The sequence below is a fragment of the Muscardinus avellanarius genome, assembly GCF_963383645.1.
Source record: "Muscardinus avellanarius genome assembly, chromosome: 18".
Taxonomy (NCBI): domain Eukaryota; kingdom Metazoa; phylum Chordata; class Mammalia; order Rodentia; family Gliridae; genus Muscardinus; species Muscardinus avellanarius.
The window spans coordinates 18,149,020-18,170,984 of record NC_137804.1 but is presented as its reverse complement, the minus strand read 5'-3'; the positions used below and the strand labels follow the sequence as shown (position 1 = coordinate 18,170,984).

The following is a 21,965-nucleotide window of genomic DNA, read 5'->3' as shown; positions in this document are numbered from 1 at the left end:
TGACCCATTTATACTACTCTTTCCTTGACATCTTTTTAAAGAATTAAAGTTAGAACTCTATAGCGATATATACATACCCAGGTCTATAGCAGCATAATTCACAAGAGCAAAATTATGGAACCAACCTAGATGTTGATGGCAATAGAAGAATGGTTAATGAGGATGTGGCCTATACACACACACACACATACACACACACACACACACACACACACACACACACACACAGGAATTTTATTCAGCCATAAAGAATAAAATTAAGTCTTTTGCAGGAAAATGGATGGAACAATATAATATTATGCTATGTGAGGTCAGCCAGTCTCAGAAAATCAAAGCTCTTTTTCTCACATGCAGAAGCTAGATCAGAAAGAAAAAGCAAAAGGGGCTTCATTCCAGGGGAGAGAGACCATTAGAACAGTAGAATGGAATAAGGGGGGGGGGGGGTAGAGAGAAGAAAGATGAGAAATGAGAAAGAGAACAGTTCAAATAAGGCTATGTCCATATAAGAAAATTTCACTACCAATCTCACTAAGACATATGGGGATAGAGGCTGAGGAAACAGGGCAGGATATTCACAGAAGGAGACACCAAAGTGATGTGTGTGTGCATGTATGTTTGCAGCACTTTATATCTATGACATGTAATTAAATTGCACCCAAAAAAGTATAAAAAACATATAAAATAAGAAGTGTTTCTCCTCCTCTTCCCTCTAAGCCCTGGGTTTCTGCATGTGAGTACACAAGGCCTCACTTGATGGCACAACATTCCCCTGACCCCAGATGGTCTCTGGAGATGAAAAAGGAAGACAAAGGAGAAGAGATGCTTCCTGCTGTGCCAGCCAGTGGCAATTTGGCTCTCTTTCCTTAATCTGTTCCTTCAACAGTCCCACACATCCAGGGTGTATTTATGGATTCCTCTGTGCTGGTTTTCTCTGAGGGCAGCACAGAAGGAAACAGCATTTGTCACTCCCCAATCCTCTGACCTTGAGCAAATTCCAGGTGCATGACCCCTGATTCCATCAGCACTGCCACAGCCCCTGGCTGTTGCCATCTCCTCCTACAGCGATGGCCCCACCATGGAAACTGAGCCATCCACTCAGCTGCGCCAAACAGTGCAGACACAGGCTGTGCCCTTGGCACTCCCTCTCTGAATTCCACCACGTCTTCTGGACCTCATCCATGCCCAACAGCATCAGGTTGTCATCCAGGTCAGTGGCTCAGAGAGTTTCATCATTCAGGATATAATCACTCCTCCCTGATTGATTGTGGTAGTTTCTGTGCTATTTGGTAACCCCCGGCCCGGGGTAGGAAACATGCCCAATTTGAACTCACAACACCTTGATACAAATGCTTCCAATGTAATACATCTTGGCATAGAATGTGGGGATTGGTCACACGTCGCCAGACCTCAGCACCGTCCTCTCTCTTGTGGTAGTCATGCATGGCCACTCGCCCTAGAACTTCAGATTTCACTTCAGTCGCTCTCTCTAAAAGTACTTCTGTCATATGTGTGGGGATCTCAATATGCAGGTAGATGGCCTTTCTAAAGCCCTGTTTTTTATGTTCCTTTAGCCGGGGACAACTTTACCCTCCATCCTACTACTCCAACAGCAGTACATCCTCATCTTTATATTAGGAAATGAACTGAGCCAGTAAGCAAATGCCTTCCCAAATCTCAAATACAATGTGCAGTCTCCTACCTTTCCTGCTCACATGTTCCAGTACCAGCACCGGGACGACTATCATTCCAACGCCTCAGTATTTGACTGGCCCACATTTCCTGCTCTCATCTGCCATTTTACACAATGCAACTCCCACGGACAAGCATGCTAAGCCCAAACACACATCCACCCTCAAGTCTTCCATTTTTTTTTGTCTTGCTTTACCTTCTTTCTTAATTAGCCAAACCATAACTGTAGCTCTAATGCACCACTACCTTCTCGCTAGCACCTCCTGCTGCGTAGGGGAGGAAAAATGTTCAGTTTTGGTGATTATTAGGCTTTTCCAGGACCTGAATGAAAGCAAGATGTACTTCTCTCAAACTCAGTTTTGAAATTCTAACAAAAATTCTTTTTTTTTTACCTCTATTTTTGAGCTGAGAAGTCTTAGGCAAGATGTGTAAGTTCTCTGGACCTATGTTCCTTCAGTTTCTCCATATGCAAGATTTAGAAAGTAGCAGATTTAGAAAGACTTATAAAGTTCATATTCCAAATAGACCCAATAAGAATTACATGAGTTTAATACACATAAAACAAAGCCTAGCACTTTGCAAGGATTGATAAATGTGGCCGCTTTTATTGCTATTAAAATATTTTCCTGCCCTTTAAAAACACAAACCCAATCTGAGAAACACAGTCAAATAACTTATAAAAATTTAATTATCTCTGAACTGTAACAGAAATATTGATATAAAGAAACCGAAAAAATTGTTTATGTATTATTAAAAAACCTTTAGGAAAAATTTTGATACTGAGGTTTTGATAGCTTAACAATATCCACCAAGCAGATTGTCTTCAAAATAATGCTTCATTTGTTCACAAACTTCATTTAAAAACATATAAAAGAATAGAGAACATCAGAAAAACCTATAATCAATGAGTGCTACTAGGAACAATCATCATTATCCTTGTGGAGTATAATAGTATTCTAAATCTGCATTGCTCGATATGCATGGTGGTTATTTCATTTGAAATTCAGTTCCTTCTTTGCACTAACCACATTGCAAGGGTTCAATAACCACATTTCACTAGTCACTACCATATTGGAAAACACAAAAGAGAGCCATGCCACCAATACAAAAAGTTTTAACCAACTATACACATCATTTATAAAATTGATAGAAATAAGAATCTATTACACATTTGTTTGTGATTCTTAATATTCACTGATTTCAAAATAGGGCATACATTTCAATGCCAATAGATATATTTTACAACATCATACATTCCATTCTCTTGCTGAAATGTATTTTAAAGTCTTGCAGATAGTTCATCATCTTATAAAAAATGGTTACAACTGTGAATTTATCATTTATTGAAATGTTTTTATTTAAAATACATTTTAGAGAAAATTACCATGAGTTGATTTGTTAAGTTCAAATGACATATTTTTAAAGCTCTGGATATTTAAAGCATTTTCAAGTTGTTTGCAAAGACTATTTTATATCACATATGTATCTTTCAAAAATAGCTACTTATTATGAGTATCCGCAAAATCACTGCCAGATCCAAGAAAATGATAGCATTGGATACAAAAACTAATAGAAAAAAGGGACATATAAAAATTAAATACAACTTTTTAGAGTGGCAGATTTTGAATATTCGAAAGCAACTGAGACTGAGAAGACATTCAGAAGACATTCAACTCCACAATGATTTAAGGAAGAGACCTAGAATAAACTCCAAAAATTAAGTAAGAAGCCAGGCAATGTTAGCAAGATGATAAAGAGCAACATCCTCTATCAACAAAAGAAAAAAAGTTCCAGAAGATTTTAACATCCACCAAAATATCTTAAAATATGAAGCAAACTAAAATCTAGCAAGAACTTTGACTAATTTAGAGAATATAAGAAAAAAATAACATTCATTTCCCCTTATCCAAGACAAAATTAAACCTGGATTTTTTTTCACACAGTCAGCATACAATCCTATCACAATTGTAATGATAAAGAACAACGTATTTTCAAATTATGGAAGATTAGAAACTACAGGGCTTATAAAATTACATTAGCGCAAATCGACATATAAGTAAATTCCACGTGTTGTATTGTATATGGTATTCCCATGCACGCGGTCTGAAAATATTTTCAACTTTATAAAGATCAAACATGTTAGAGACACACATGGAATACTAAAAACATAATTTGAGTATCAACATGTATGCATATGGGTATTTGTGAGCACATGTGCATGTTTTAAGCAGTTTGACATTTAACTACTTTGGGTACTGAGGATTATCTGGAGGTAAAAAATCAAGACAGCAAACAAGGCATACACCATATAACCAAAGCTCCTCTGTTGATACATCACAAATGTTCCAATTTCCCTTCCTATTGAGCATTTGTGAAATGGTCTACACACACAACACCAAAATACACAGAACATACAGATGGGTACGGCATGTGAAAGTTTACGTACATCATTGCTCTGAGTGTGAGATCCATGTAGCTTCTCTTTCAGCATCACACTGAAAGGGTTATACCCTGAGTATCTGGATGTAGAACAACACTAAGAGGAGTGAGAAGAGGAGAGAAGACCAAGAGGAAAAGAAGCAAGGAGCGTGGTGGCCTCCATTCTGCTGGCCTACAGGAATGACTGCCTTAATGAGATTCTAGCGGGTATTCTATGCTAGAATTCTGTTTCTCAAATTATCATTTTTATAGCTAGGATTTCAATATAAATAGATGTTTGCAAATATCAAAATTAGATTAAAAGATAGCACAGAGAAGGCTATTATTTCACTCCTTAACCCATAAAAACAGAAGAATGTGTGACATATATCTGAGCACAGGTCAAGGATAAATCCATTCAAATGGGAAATCTCTGCATTCTGTCAATTCAAAGTTATCCTTATTATATGTAATTGAGCATATTAAAAGTGAGTCTTTGATGAAATATTTAAGAGAGAAAGAGATAACAAAGTATCAAGAATGAGAGGTAAGAATAGTAATAAAAAAGAGTCTACCACTAAGTGAGCAAAACATTTACTATCCAGATAATGCCCTATCTTCAGTATAAATAGGAAATGAGATAGCAAGTTATAACAAGACCTACATTATTGTGAGCATATTAATTATACGAAAAGTGCAGGAATAAGCATTAGCACATAAAAAGAAAATTCCATCATTGAGATTATCGAGAAGTTCACACACATAATTACATAGTACTTTCCCAGTCTTAACACAATGAGGCTTTCAGATAGAAAGAAAAATAGACCAGAGCATATCATTATCCCCAGATCTCCAAGTGAACTTGAATTGTTTTTAAGTTTCAAGACATCTGTAGAGGACGAAATAAAAACTACATAGCACTCTTGAATTACAATACGTGCTTTAAGAAATGCACATGGTGGGCTGTGACTTGGTTTTCTCAAAGACCTTCTACTACATTTTAGTTAGATGCAAGGAAGCTAAATTAACATCATTTATTGTCTAGCAAAAATTTTCTTATTTTTAAGAAAAAATTAATATGGTGACCGTAAGGTAACTTTGGAGCATTTGGTCTAAAAAATAGTAAAAAGCTTGAAACTACAAATATAAATGCTTGAAAGCACAGGAGTATTTGTGGTATTTTGTTTACATTTCTATTATAGAAATGTATCAGGATATGCTAATTTATGTCACAAATCTTAAAATCTTCCTGACTTAAGAAAACAAAGACTTATTTCTTGTTCATACAACATATTCAGATTATGTGAGCATGTCCTTTGTTCCAAGTTATTTTTACTGACTCACAGCTGATAAAGCTTTCAACATCTACACAGGGGTAGTCTCTATAATGGGAGGGAAAGAGACTCCCAAACCACACACCAGCTTTTAACGTCTTCTGCCAGAAACTGACACTTCACTTCCATTCATATTGTTGGCCCCAATAAAAACAGAACGTTCAGGAGAATCTAAGTTCAAGGAAGAAATCTATAATCTTTCCAGGTGATTAGAAGGAGAATAAGAAGTACTAGTAAGTAGTTACATTACAAGCATTATCATATGCTTTATTTTTTTTGTGTGGTGCTGGGAATTGAAACCAGGGGCATTCTACCTCTGATCTACAACACCAGGCCAATTTTTTATTCTGTATTTTGAAATAGGGGCTCACTGCAAACCTGCAATCCTCCTGACTCAGCCTCCCAAATGCTGGAATTACGTGTACCACCATACCTGGCTCATATGCCTTATTTTGAATAATCTTTTTCCTTCTTTCTCAGTTACCTTTGAAGTTCTGGAAAGAAAAATGTTGAATCTTCTGCACTGTTCTAGGGTTTGTACCTTTTGAAGAACTGGGCCCTCAAAAATATTTTGTTGTTGTTGTTGTTGAATGACTAAAATTAATAGTTAGCAGTGACAAATATTTCAGCATGTTTGAAGAATTACTACTGAAAAGAGAGTTCTGCATGTGACACTTGAAGTTCACTTATAATCTCCAAAAAATGTCTAGGGACATGACAAATCAAGGTTAAAAAAATAGAAATAAGTAAGTAAGTAAATATAAATAAATAAATAAATAAATAAATAAATAAATAAATAGCATGGTGGAGGCTCTCCTAAGTTTGACAATGATCCCAAGGAGAGGTTTAGGCAGCACCTTGAAGGAAGTTGATATATATGGATCACAAAGTATATCAGGTCTGGAGAGAGAAAGGATGGAAGTAAACTTTTTCAAAATGGTACATTGCACTTTTACATCACAGTGAGGTTTGAAGTGACAAATACATCCACCATATACAGAGTATTCATTGCATTTCTCTTCTGTTACCATCTGGCTCCTCCCTTCCTCGTAGATGGTCTTTACATCAGTAAGAAAAAAACTTCATGTATGACCAGAAGGTTATTTGTATAGTTAACATAAGAGCTCCTCATTCTCCTTTCTTCTCCTCCCCCTCTGACTTTCTTTCCTCCATTACACTAGTGTCTTCCCTAGTTGATCTCCCAGTTTCTCTCTAGCTTTCACATATGAAAACATGTGGTCTTTCATTTTCTGTGACTGGCTAATCTCACTAAATACAATAGTCTCCAGTTCCATCCATGTGTTATATTTTATGGCTGAGTAGAATTCCATTGTGTGTACACTGAGAATGAATTTTTAAGAAAGAGGATGAGTAACTGATAAACTTTTTAGGAAGCACCAGGACCCTTAAATAGGTAAATGGGCATTGGGACAGGGATCCCTTTGAGATAAAGAGATATGAATCAGGATGTTTTAGACAAAGCTGTGCCTTGTATAGCTAGAGGTTGATTTTGGAGCTGTGCCTGCCTAATGGTCTTTATTGCATCTGAGAAGCTGAAGCCAGGTAAAATTCTGCATGCAAGAAAGGAATTGGGAAGAGAACACGAAAAGCAGGACAAAATTTAGATGATCTTTACAGCAAGGGAAATACTGAGGATTAGGATGACCTGTTGGCTTCAGTCAGGCTTAGGTTTTAAATGGCAAAAGAAAACACTAATTCCCAAAGGTATTGGAAGAATCTATATAATTTAGGGGATGGAGATTCTGACCCTAAAAATCATTTGCTTACACGTCCAGGCCTAGCACAAAGGAAATGTGAACAGATTACCCCTTTTTGATATCAAGCCCATAGAATAATGCTTTGACTACTTGTACAAAAAGGGGGGGGGAAAGCCCCCTAAAGTTATAGTTAACTATTATAACTTAATGTTTGGAACAAAACAAAAACAAGATGTTGAACAACTTTTCTGGGTAGCCTTTTTTTGTGTGTGGTAATGGGAATTGAACACAGGGGCATTCTACCTCTAAGCTACATCTCCCAGCCCTATATTTTATTCTTTTATTTTGAAACAGGGTCTAAGTTGTAGAGGGCCTCATTAAGTAGCTGGGGCTGGCTTCGAACCTGAGATACTCCTGTCCCAGCCTTCCAAGTGCTAGGATTATGAGCTATAAGCATGTGCCACCACGCCCAATTCTGGATAGCCATTTAAAATCTACTATTTATTAGTCAATGGTAGAAGGAGGGTGCAATTGATTAAGCTAACTTAAAATATAGACACAAATATTATTATCTAACTCACATTTTTTGTCTTGTGGAATCCAAGATTGCCTTTAAAATTAATTGGTTTTAGCTTTGTAAAAAAAAAAAAAGGAAAATAAAATAGGAGACTTTCACATTTTGCTCAAACATAAAGTTAGATTTTCCTGGAATGTTTGCAGAGGCTCTGCTACCCTGGGCAATTGGATAGAAGTTAACCTTGATCTCAGCACTGGTGAGGTCTGCAAAAGAAATATTAATGTAGACAACAGGACTTTTTTAGGTTCCCCTGTTTTATTAATAATGAGAAAAGCAAAACAATCATTGTAATTCATCATAAATGAAGATTAAATCTATTTCTTAAGTTATACAGAAATAATTAAACCCTGTGAAAACAGCACTGATGTTTATAGATTTGGAGATTGAGCCCAGGGTTGCATACACCAGGCAAGTGCTCTACCACTGAGCTACATAATCAACCTATAGTCTGGAGAGGGAAAGATACAGACATAATAGCTGGGTGTAGTGGTGCCTACTTGTTATCCCAGGACTTGGAATATAAAAGGTTCAAGGCCAGTCTCAGCCACTTAGTGAAACCCTGTTTCAAAAATAAAGAATAAAATGGGCTGGGAATATAGCTCAAAGATAGAATGCTGAGGAGTTTAATCCTCAGTATCAGAAAAGGGGGAGTAGTGCGCAACTATGTACTCAGTTTGAGACATTAGGAATGCTAGTAAAAATGATAGTAAAGCTCTCACTGGTAAGGAAACTGTCATGAAACATACAGGAAAAAAAGTGAATCATTATAAATTCGTATGATGTATATGGATATAGTTTATGTTGCTTGGCCCCATGACTATATTTTAACCTAGGTCAGAAGAGAGAACCAGACACATATGTATTAAAGTGACATAACAGTTAATCAAAAGGTAATTTTACCTTGTATTTTTATGAATTTTCAAGTTTTCAAAGCTTCCAAGCAGGTAAAACAACCGAGGTTGTGAGTTATGGTGATTAATAAAGGCTAAGGCCCTGGACCAGCTTTCACAATATCCTCTCTGGAGATACGTCTGACCTTAACTCAGAAAGTATACACAGTTCAATTCTTACAACTTGTTTCATTTTCTTAAAATCTTTCAGGAACTAATAAACCAAAAGTGAAATAAACCTTTGCTAGATAGACTATTTTAGGAACATGTGTTCTACCTTTAAAGTATGTGCCTGGTCATCTTATTCTTTGGAACCAAAATACTTCCACAGAATTTTCCACAGAAGTTTGCCAAGCTATCTCCAAACTAATCTCTTGATGACTTCCAAACTCTTCTAGTTTAGTATAGTCTCACATCCACACAGACATATTCATAGAAGCAGTACCACACTTTTAGTTCCCGACACAATAAGAATCACACAGCACTTGGCTGTACGTTAAAGGACATACTTCACTGTGTTGACTGTGCACATTATGACATTGAACCAAATTTCAATAATTTATTACCATCATCTTTTATTCGACTCCATTTATTGACATCTCAGTAAGAGCTGACGTCCAGGAACCACTGCCGTTCATTTTCGTGACAAAGCAATAACCTGAAGTCTTAAAAATTCTTTCAAAATAGGATAAATACCAAAGCCCATTCGCTCTGTGCCCAGTGGGGCATAGAAAGGCACACTGTATTGGTATACGGTTGGCACACTGCATGTCCCTCTGTTCACCTCACACTGTAATTGTTGGAAACAAAGCTGTAGCTTTAATGTTTTGACTCTCCTTTAGTGAAATTCATTAAATAGAAATGAATACCTGTATTCCTAGGAGACGCTGTTAATCAGGGTTATCCCTCACTTGGCTCATCGCTGTTTCTTTTGGGTTATAAAAACCGAGAAGCCTCCTAATACAATTTGATTATGCTCCCCCTTAGAGATCGCTCACTATTATTACCCTCAAACTTTTATTATTCTAAAACACACAATGGCAATTACTAAAATATTCCATCTGAATTGTAAGAATAAATATATATATATATATATATATATATGGCAGCTTTGTGCTGGTTGAGATAAAACTGGTTACTGGGACCTTATAAACACATTTGGGAAAGTAGTTAAGGCTCCAGGTTTCAAATTATCGAAGGGTTGTGGTAAAACAAATTCATGGAAAAGCACAGCATTCCCAAACTCAGCTAATGGACAAGATGATTCATTGTTCTGATGTGGCAAAACAAAATGGCATGCCAACAATTGGAAAAAGCACAAAAATGCAGACACGGGAGCCTTTCAAAACTTGGGGCCCAGAAAGCAAGCAATTTGCTGTAATCAGAATGTAATAGGCAGCATTAATTTATACAGAGATGTCTTTTAGAGTACCAAATTAGCCTAATCAGTTTAGAAACTTATTAATGGCCCTGACAATTTTCCTTAAGGACCGCATCAAGGTATATAAAATAACTGTTAGAGGCACTTCAGCATTTGCATAAAATTAGTTTATCTTCGCATCAAATCTGAGTGTGGCTATAAAGCCTATCTTGGAGTACATTTCATAGCAACTTTCAAATTAAAGTTTCATTAGCACGGACTTAATACTGTCACTTACTGATTGTTCCCATCTCCATCCCACTCCTTTGCCATCATCGTCCCCTAGTAAATCACTCCGATGTAGGTTAGACCTAGCAGAAGGTGTAAAGTGTAAAGGGAAGCAAACTACTCGAGGTGGCAGAGTCAGGCTTAGACGTGGGAAATTCAGAATCCAGCTTTGCCCCCACACCTGGCTACACCTTGGAATATCACTTAACTTATTGAAGTATTTTTTTTTCAAAGAAAGGCTAGTGGTAATCCCTACCCACATATCCTGTGGGAAGAAATAATAATACAAGTATACTTTTTGTATTCTCTGGAAACACTATTTCAATGTGAGCTTTCCAAAGGGGTTGAATTCAGAGAAATACAGCAACATATGCATACCTATGTTCATAGCAGCACAATTTGTAATAGCCAAAATATGGAACCCACCCAGATCACCATCAACAGATGAATGGATAGCAAAACTGTGGGAAATACACACAATGGAATTCTATTCAGCCATAAAGAAGAACAAAATTATATCATTTGCAAGAAGATGGAAAGCCCTGGAGAACATTAAGTGAGATCAGCCAAGGACAGAAGGAGAAGGTAAATATGTTTCCTCTAATATGCCCAAACTAGGAAACACAAAGGATACCAGTGGGACTCCAGATATTGGAGGGGAAATACCAGCAAAGTTTGAATGGAAAGATAGGAGAGGAGGAAGGCTGATCCTGATTAATGAGGGTCTACATCTGAACATGTGTAAAATTATGAATAAGACATGGTTAACCTGGACAACCATTGGTGGGAGGGGGGAAGGGAAAACAGGGGTGGGGGGGGAGAGGGCACCAAATATAGTTTAAATGTATACTATTTATGTTCAATAAAAAAATTGTTAAAAGAAAAATAAATAAATAAATAAATCACAAAAAAACAAAAAAAATGGGAACTAGTAGGAAAAGATACAGCCTTGCTCTAAAATAGACATGGAAATATAAATCTCCATTATTTCTAAAGGCTGACTTTTATTATTAGAAATAATATATTATGATTACTATATTAATTTTTCAGTTATATTAAGCATGGTAAAAATGATCCCAATTATTGTAAGTTTAATTTTTTTAGGGTAATGTTTTTGTGTGTGATACTGGGGATGGAACACAGGGGCACTCTACCCAGAGCTAAACACCCAGCCCTAATTTTTTATTCTTTGTTTTGAAACAGGGTCTCAATAAATTGCTAAGGGCCTCACTTAGTAGCTGAGACTACTCATGAACCATGATTCTCCTGTCTTAGCCTCTCAATGCTGGGATTACAAGCATGCGCCACCATGCCCAGCTAGGGCAATAATTTTTAGAAAGAAATTTCTTCTTCTGGCTTTCTTTAGAGTGGTCCTTTAAAAACTTTTAAAATTTTGATCAAGAAGAAATGCCCTAGCTGGGCGTGGTGGCACATGCTTGTAATCCCAGCATTCGGGAGGCTGAGACCAGAGGCTTGTGGTTCACGGACAGCCTGAGCTACTTAGTGAGGCCCTCTGCAACTTAGTGAGACCCTGTTTCAAAATAAAGAATAAAAAATAGGGCACGGGTTGTAGCTTGGAGGTCAATTGCCCCTGGGTTCCACCCCCAGACCTGAAAAAATAAAAGAAGAAATGCCCTCATTGATGATTTAACATTTATTGTTATTTTAAGTACCATCTTTTCAGGTTCACCTATATTGATTTTTTGTATTTATTATGAGTTAAGAGTAATACATTGGCATTAAATATAATTTATGGTTAAGAATTATGCCACTAGATAAGAAATCATTTCAAATCCAGAGTGCTCACCAAACTTTACTTGAGCTGACAAATGGGAGTTTGAAAGTAATTTTCTAAGAACAAAATCTTCTTTATAAGACCTCATATACTTTATTCAAGCTACTAGGATCTATCAATTAACCAGTAATTGAGCTATGTTCCTTTATTCAGAAGAGAACAGATGACAAGGCACATCAAAATCTGGTAATTATTATGCTGTTTTTAAGGCATATTTAAGAGTGTCTTTAGACTCTGGTAGCTACTTAACTCAATTTTCTACAGCTTCTAGGTCTACCATGTAGCAGAATTTAATAATTTATTTGTTCTACAAGTGTTTTAAGGTATCTGTTCACAGCCCTGAGAAGCATTTTAAAAGGTAAAAAGACTAATAAAATACAAAGACAAATCCTCATACTTCTAAACCAGTTGATTTTTTGACAAAGACACCAAAAACATATGCTAGAGGAAAACTAGTTATTTTTTATATAAAAGAGTGCAAGGACATTTCCATTTCTAACCTTGAACAAGAGTTGACTTAAGATGGACCAAAGACCTAGAATTAAATCTGGAACTTTGCAATCAGAAGAAAACATACAAACTCCAACATAGTAGAGACATTCCTCAATGAGATCCCTGAAGCTCAGAAAATAAAACTGAAAATCAATAATAGTATAACATCAAATTAAAAAGCTCCTGCACAACAAAAGAAGTGAGCAGGAATATGAAGGGAGAGCCTACAGAGTGGGAGAAAATCCTTGCCAGCTACTCCTCTGATAGAGAACTAATTTCTAGAATATACATAGAACTTCAAAAACTTCCCGCTTAAAAAATGCTCAATCAGAAAATAGGCGATTACACTGAACATACACTTCTTAAAAGAAAACCAGAGCAAATGCAATGGCAAATAAATAAATGAAAAGTTCAACATCATTAGCCATCAGGGAAATGTAAGTCAAAACTACAGTGATATTCTATCTAATGCCAATCAGAATGGCAACCGTCAAGAATAAAAACAACATTAAATGCTGGTGAGTATGTGGAAAAATAGGAACTCTTATACAACTATCAGTGAGAGTGTAAGTTAGTACAACCATTTTGAAGAACAGGATGGAGTTTGATCAAATGTTTAGGGATAGAACCATCATATGATCCAGGTACACCACTCCTGGGTATCTTTCTCAAAGAATTAAAGTCAGAACACTATAGTGACAATGCATACCTATGTTTATAGTAGCACAAATACAACCTCAGTCTTAATGGACTTCACAGTCTAGATTTCTTATGCTCAAGAAGAAATGAAGAACTGGAAAACCCAAATGTGTTCAGTGTGTCCTACTTATTACATTTTAAAGTGGATGAGTTGGCTATCTCAGAGATAATCCTATCTTTTCTGGGAAGTTATGTTTTCTCAAGCTGACTCCATCTTTTTTTTTTTTTTTTTTTTTTTTTTTTTAGTATTAGGGATTAAATCTCAGAAGCATTATGAGCTACACCCCCAGCCCTGCTTTTATTTAAGTCAGAGTTTAACTTGTCAAAGGTCTTGATAAGTTGCTGAGGCTGGCCTTGAACCTGTGATCCTTTCTCAGCCTCCCAAGTACTGAGAATACTTACCACCAAACAGCCTTACCTCCCTGAAGGTGCCAGATCTCATCTTACCCCAGCTTTTAACCCACCACAAAGAGTAAGAGCAATTGGAATATGTCAGTAGGTGAGTTCAAGCTCACTGCCCTATAACTGTTGCCAAAAACATTAAAGGGGGCTTCACTGGTACCATGTTGTCTGACAGGTACATAACCCCTTTCAGCTTATACAAACTTTGAAGGGTTTGAAGTTAAGCCCAGCCGGAAGGCCTCTCAGTAAATTTCTCTATACTCTGTAAGGATAATTCCTATGAAAGGCTTTGCTACATTAGCAAGGATGTTACTCACTAGACCCTTCAGTTCCCTCTATAAGAAGACTCGCGGGAAAAATTCTCTCCAGTCTCTGTACCAGGAATGGCCTTTTTATCTAGAAAAAGAGACTTCCAATTATATCTGCTTCTTTGGGTCTGTCGCGGGAAAAATTCTCTCCAGTCTCTGTACCAGGAATGGCCTTTTTATCTAGAAAAAGAGACTTCCAATTATATCTGCTTCTTTGGGTCTGATGACTGTTTAAAAACTTAGGGCCAAATTTATGGACCAAATCTAGCGAGTGCTGGTTCCCTTGGAACATAAGTTTGAGTATTCTGTTCCCTATCTTTTCTACTCTTAACAGAAATCTCTATCAGGAGCTCCTCGGCTGTACTGACGTATATATTTGACATATAATTGAAATACAGAGTAGTAGATGAATCATATGTGTGCAATTTGATGGATTTTTACAAATTAACAGGCCCAGGTAACAATACAAAGCACAGGAAAAAGGACATTTCAGCATCTTAGCATCTATGACCTCATACATTAATTTTGATACTGAACTTCATGTAAATGGAATCAAACCCCATGAGCTTTCCAGCTCTTGAAGCTCTCTAAGATGGCTATGTGGTTAATATACTGTAGTTGGTAACTAGTATGTTTATTCATTCTTACTCTAGTTCCTTATCTTTTCCTTATCTGACTGATATTTTTATAACACTTAGGAAATCTCTTAAACCTATTATCAAAAAGTGTTTAAGAAGTCGGACGTGGTGGCACATGCTTGTAATCCCAGCATTCGGGAGGCTGAGACCTGGAGGATCGTGGTTTGCGGACAGCCTCAGCTACTTAGTGAGGCCCTCTGCAACTCAGTGAGACCCAGTTTCAAAAAATAAATAATAAAAAATTAGGGCAGGGGCTGTAGCTCAGAGGTCAAATGCCCCTGGGTTCCATCCTCAGACCCGCAAAAAAAAAAAAAAAAAGTGTTTAAGAATAATGCGTTCTTGGCTGTGACAGCAAAGACACAAGCAACAACAAAAATAGACAAACTGTACTTCATGAAAATTTAGAAGTTTGTGCAACAAAAGACATTATCCACAGGGTAAAGATGCAACAACAGAATTGGATAAAATATTTGCAAATCACATATCTGATGAGTGATTAATATCAGAAAACAGAGAAATTTCAAAAAATTCCACATCAAAAACTAAAAATATCATTAAAAACTGGGCAAAAGACTTGAACACACTTTCCTCCAAAGACATACAAATGGCTAATCACATGTAAAGGTGCTCCTTGGTCTCCCTTACCATTAGAAAAAATCATATAAAAACTAGAGTGAAGAATTCATCTTATACCCATTAGGATGACTATTTTAATAAGTGGAAAATAAGCTTTGTTGAGGATGCAGAGACATTGTAACTCTGGTGCTGTTTGGTGGCACCAGAAAATAAAGCTAATGTGAAAAATAGTATAGCCATTCCTCAAAAAAATTAATAGACACTACATGAACTAGCCCTTCCACTTCTCCTTAGATATGAACCAGATCAGAAACAAAGTTTTAAAGAGATATCTACATGTTCATGACAGCATCACTCACAGTACACATAATCTAAGAAACCTTAATACACCTGATGACTAGAAAACCAAAATGCGGTATGGGCATGCAATGGCATATTTTAGTTTAAAAAGGAAGGCAACACTGATTCATGCTACAAAATAGTTGAAAGCTGAGCACATTATGCTAAATTAAATAAACCAATTATACACATTTCTGCACATACACAATCTTATGTGGGAAACTCAGAGTAGTCCAAATCATAAAGACAGTAGAAAGGTGGTTACCAGAGGATAGAAAGGAAGATAGATTGATAGTTTCATGGATTTTGAACTTCAGTTTTGCAGGAGGAAAAAAGTTTTGGAGATTATAGATGCGGGGGAGGGGCGATGGTTATATAACAACATGAAAGTACTTAATACAACTGACCTGTACACTCAAAAAATGGTTATGATGGAAAATTTCTCACTATGTGTATTTTTACAATACAAAATCAAAAACGAATACATAAATGAATACTATCTAGTCACTAAGGCCAGAAAATTAACTAATTTCTTTTATAAAGAAATGTAAAAAACAAGCATTCCAAAAAAATGTTCAACTGTCCACTTAAACCAAAGTCCAATGAACCAGAACATTTCACCTGTTGATATCTCTAGTTAATTACATTATGTACTTGCTGAAATTATGTTTATAAAATTTTATTTTTATTTATTTTGTTGAGCTTGCCTGGTTCTTCCTTCATTTTCAAGGAATATGTATAACCATCAATTAGAAATAAAAGAGGTCAAGGTTGGCCCTTCTTGTGTATAGTCTCTGGCACAGCTCTTATCTTTAAATTAAGGTTAATAATAACTTGTGCCTAAGGTGTTGAGGTTAAATATAAAACAATCATATTCCATAAAAGTACTCAATAAAAATAAGGAAACATTTGTCTATAATAATACTATTATATATGCAGTAGACTTTCCCCACCATGAAGGTAGGGTCTGGCTTTCCCTTGTCAATTCTGCTATCTCCAGCATTAGCACCTATAGATAAATAACAACCACTCTTCAAATATTTATTGACTGCCCTAAGTTAGAGAGAACAAAAATAACTGATTGCCCTGCAAGCACTGATGCAAAACTTGGTCAACATTTAAGCAGGAGCTAAAACAGTGCAGTTCTCAAATACAGGAAATTTATGGTCCCTTCCTTAATTTCTCAGTTTCATACAGCTAGCACAATATAAAAGTAGAGATGATGGGTACAGGACACATTGTTTACCTTATTTGATGCACACATACCACCATATGCCCCAACCCTGGCTGACAATGCGTCAATTCCTAATCATGAGGATCTATAAATATGACCTTATTTGGAGAGAGTTTTTTTTTTAATGAAGAAGCTTAAAATGGGGAAATCATCCTGGGCTATCTTATGGGGCAGGTGCTAAATATAGTCTCATATTCTTACAAGAGAAAAGAGGTGAGATCCAATACGGAGAAGAGAAGACAAAATGAAGACAGGCAAAGATTGGGATGCTATGACCACAAGTCAAGTACTAACAAGCAAAAACCAGAAAAGAAAATGAACAGATTGTCCCCTACGGCCTCCCACAGGAGCACGGCCCTGTCAACACCTTAGTTTCACCACATTTTCAGCAACTTACTAGGTATAGATGACACAGAGCAAGAATACATCCTTTTTCCTTAATACAGCAACCACAGGAAGCTGATCCATGACGATGATCAAAATAGCCGACATCTATAGATTATTCACTACATCCTATATGCTATTGGAAGCACCCCTTCCTGTTCCCCCTTTCTATGTCTTCACTCAACCCGCTGATATTTATTATCAGATGACATGAGATGAGAACAGATGAGAACGCTGACATGCTGTAAGTTGACCAATTCCTGCAGCTCATAAGGAACACAGCAAGGATTCAAACTCAGGCCCAGTACTTTGTACACTTACTCTTAATGTTATCCCATGTTAAATGACAATTTTGTCTCTAGGACTTGAATGTCAAATTTTACTATGCATGTGGAACTTAGAGCCAACTAAGAATTCAATGTCATGCACACCAACTTTATTACTTCAAATCCTATAGTGATGTGCACAGCTCTGGGAAACTGAGACTAGCTACTAAATGTTCTATTTAATTTTTTTCATTAGGAGTTAGATGAAGGGACACTGTGGCATTCTACCTCCAAGCTATACCCACAACTTTCTTTAATTTTTTTATTTTTAAATAGGGTCACACTAAATTGCTGAGGGCCTTTCTAAGTTGCTAAAGCTGACCTAGAGCCTACAATCCTCCCATTTCATCCTCCCAAGTACTAAAATTACAGGTGCCTGCTACCTCACCCAGCCTAAAATGAATTTTTTAAATACAGACTATTCAGGATGCCTTCTGCAGTTTCACATCTTATTTCTGTGTTTACAAATCACCTAAAGTATCTTTAAAATAAGTAGAGATACCCTGGCAATATTTCATTTTTTTTCTTTCATTTCAGCTGAGGACCAATGAAGTAAGGGAGAATTAGATGAACTCTGTTGATACATTAAAAAATTACAATGAGTAACTTCATAATAGGAACAGTATAACAAGACCACAAAAGTTTTTTTTAACAAGAAGGAATTCTGACCTTGTATTATAAGAGACCCCTAGGAAAGTCCTCAGATTAAGTCTCTTAACCTTGCACTGTCATATGGCAAATGGCTATCTTTTTGCTGTATTCTCACATGACAGGCAGAGAGTTCACTGGGCTCTTTCTTATAAAGGTCCTAATCTCACTAGTGGAGCCCCTCCCTTATGATCTCCTCCAACTCTACTTCACAAAGGTTTCACCTACAAATACTATCATATTGGGGGTGAGGACTTCAAAGTATGATTGTAGAAAGTTCATTAATATTAATTCTATAATAGAGAGCGATGACTAATTTTACAAGGCCTTAGAAGATAAGTATATTTTAAAACACTGAAAATGTTTAATGGATCTCCAATATGTCATCTACTTGTTCAAAATATAAACTACAGGGTTAAATTTCAGGCAGGTACTCTAGATAAGCCGATTTCGGCTTCCTAAGTCTCATTTAGGAACTCACTTGATTTTGAACCCAAAGACTTTATTTTATTCAAACTCTCACATTAAAACCCTTATCAGAAAACTAAATGTCACCTACCATGAGTTCCAAGCCCTCGACACATTCAAACTTATAGATTCCTTTCCAATATCTGTGTCATTAATCGGTGATGTCAATGTGACTCCTATTTATAATAGAGTTTAAGTTACCTTCCAGATATCTGGTGGTTTAAATCACCATATAATATCTAGAAATATTAGTCCTGTTATACAAATACATTACATAAGCATCTTTAAAATGCAATGCAGAATACACACTTGTGGTAAAGTTAAACATTTCTAAGACTCCCATTGTCATAAAATATTTCGCAGTTTCTCAATTAGTTAATACTTTATTACTGCTCTAAGGTTAAATATGTTTAGCTACTATAACTAATTCATTCTCTACTTTTAAAAAAGCACATCTTTAGGCAAATTATTACCACACTATTTTTATGCCTCTCTTAAACTTTTAGGTATTTAGAAATGTAGTGTTTATGGTCGGCAAGACATGACATTTTTTTAAGACTCCAAGTATATTAAGAGAACCAATTTATATTTCATGAAGTGCTGCTACTATACAATTTAATCCTAAAACAAAAGATAAAGCACAGCCATAACTATTAGTTTAATGGGACAGAGAAATTCAGTTTTATTTTAAAACAGTAAAGTATCCATGCAAATACAAAAAAAGTTGTAAAATGTCTTTAATTACTCAAAGATTCCCTATTTTCCCAAGCTGTTCACACTTTTGGGATATGAATAGCATTACTGTCCTAATGGATTTGTCCAGGTTTTATGTGATAATTCCAATCATGAGCCAGCAAATCAAATATGCAACTTAAAATCTATCACTACTCCCAAACAAGCAACACTACAGCTCGTGAAGAAACACGACAAATAATTTCTTTTATTCTAACTCCAACCTCAAAATCCTTAGACAAGCACTAAAATAACTTACCAAAGGAACTCATGAGTAATGAATATATGAAGTTGGAGACTTCAAGAAAATAATGCACAATGTGTTCTCAGCTACCTGCATATGCTTTTCGAGGAGAAATGCATCCTTTTAATTAAATTTCAAACAAAATAAATCCTAAATTAGACGTGAATGGTCCAACTGTTGTTACTGCGGATGAAAACCGTGTGTTTTGTTGAGTTGCAAACATTTTTCATGGTTGAACTTTCTATGCACCTGGTAAATAGCAAATCACAGCAGGGGGAGTAATTGTTTTGAAAATAAAAAGCAAATTTTAAAAGAAGCTGCTCATAGCTCTTAATAGAAAGTCTACCTACAGTTAGGATCTGAGCTTTAATTATAAGCTGGCTGAAATGTGTCCATTTATACCGCAGGATAACGCTACAGAGCCATATAAATGTGATATTAGCACCAGACACTTTTGCTGTTATAAATCACACGTTGTTAAGATAAGGGCTATCATCAAGTAGTATTGATTTGCAATAAGAGAACACAAGGAATGCCATCAAGGTGGATACCAAGATCTCTGGGGTTTGCCCTGTCTAGAGTCAGCAGGCTGGATTATATAAGTGCTACACAATTTTCATTCAAGTTTCCAATTCCAGATTTTGTTGCATTAAACACTGGAAATTGCTGTGGATAAGACGATCTATGATTTCCCAGCGATGTACTAATTTTTCATGGAATTGATAGGTCCAATCCTCTCATTTGGAAAATAAGGCTCAAAGAGGTTGCATGATGTTTGAAAGAATGGACTTGGGAGCATAGCTCTCTTGGGTTCCAAAATACTAACTCTGGGTTTTTTTTTTTTTTTCCAATTTAACATCTCTGAAATTCCCTTTATTGACAAAGTGGAGATGGTAATCACGATGCTGCCTTTTGGGGTTTGCTGTCCATTTAAGTGGGAGCTGTAAAGCTCTGTGGGCAGTGAATAAGACACAAATATGAGATGTCAGTATTATTACTAAATGATTCCAAAGTCCGTAAGTGACTGTGTCAGGGAGTAAAAAGACATTCCTAATTGGGGTTCAAGTGTTTTCCTCCTAACATAGACAACTTCCAGCCTTCCATCTACTTAAAGCTCAAGGTGCTTGCCCATTTTACCTCCTCTATATTTTCTCTCCATGAATAGATTGCCCAAGTTAATTTCTAAGGAACATCTGGAAAGAAACGTAAAGAAATTGCAGCAAACCCCAGACAGGCTGGCTGCATCAATCTACATAATTTGAAATGACCCATATTTCCCTTTCATGCTTAGAGACCACAGTCTGTGGGCCTGAATTACCCCCTCCCCACATAGGCCAATGGAGGGGGGCAGAAAACCCAGAGGTAGATACACCCTTCCAGCTGGTTTAAGAAAATAGGTTAAACCACAACTGAGTGAACACTTGAAAGGTACCTTTAACAGACCAACTAGCTCCACACCCAGAAGAAAGACGATTCTATCCCCATGCCATCCCCAGAGCGCTGCAGGAATTTTACAGAACTGCACTAGCTCCAGGGTCTTCCGCAGTCTGTGCAAGGTTCCAGAACTTGGAGATGATCACCAGCCTCACATTACTTGCTTGAAATCACAAACCAGCTTGGGCTACAGCAGACATACACACAGCTTCTAAAATACGAGGGAAGACCAGACTGAAGGGTCAGAGAGGCCGATCAGAAACTGGGAACCAATTTGAGGGCTGCAGGTATCCTCTGAACCCAACTCACACCTGCAATGAAACTTCTAAGGTGCAAGGCAGAAGGTTTGCAAACCCTGTACTCTCTCTCTTCTTAGCTGGGTCTTCTGAGTCCAACACTACAGGATCAGATTTAGGGGCACTAGTTTTCACCAGCTGCCTTCCTTCCAAATCCACCTTAAATGTCAAAGTGTTTCACCTGGAGGGAGGCTTCCCAGGACTCTCTAGTTTCTCACCCTGCCTTCAAAACACGTGCATCTTAAAGAGGTTTATTATTACCACTCTTGCTCCTGTTATTAAAGAAAAAAATGGAACAAAAAAAAAAAAAAAAGAAGAAGAAGAAGATGATGAAGACAGGAAGCTGGCCCACTGTGCTTCCTTATTCCAACAACTTCGACAGGATTCCCGAGGAGGGAGCGCACCCCATACACACCCAACAGGAGAGAGCCAGCAGGGCGTCCATCCCCGCTGGCCCAGCCCTGGCCAGAGCCAGCTGGCCCTTCCGCCCTGGCTTTGCTTATCCTGCCCCTTGGTCCTCCGCAGCAAGTGTTGACCCTCAAGCTCCGGGCTCTCCAGGACGGCGGGGCATCCTCTCACCCCCTATTCTTGGTACCCAGCAGAAGAGGCAGGGGTGTTGCACCCTTAGCGAGGGGTACAGCGGAGGTGGTCCAGGGTCTGGAGAATGCAAACGTCC

General features: G+C 37.0%; 1 protein-coding gene across 1 annotated transcript in view; it reads right to left on the bottom strand.

Moving 5' to 3' along the window:
* ZNF385D (zinc finger protein 385D) overlaps nucleotides 1–21,965 on the bottom strand; it is a gene marked incomplete at both ends in the record, with an annotated part of 986,415 nt that overhangs the window by 964,255 nt on the left and 195 nt on the right. The gene's annotated exons all lie outside the window — the stretch shown is intronic.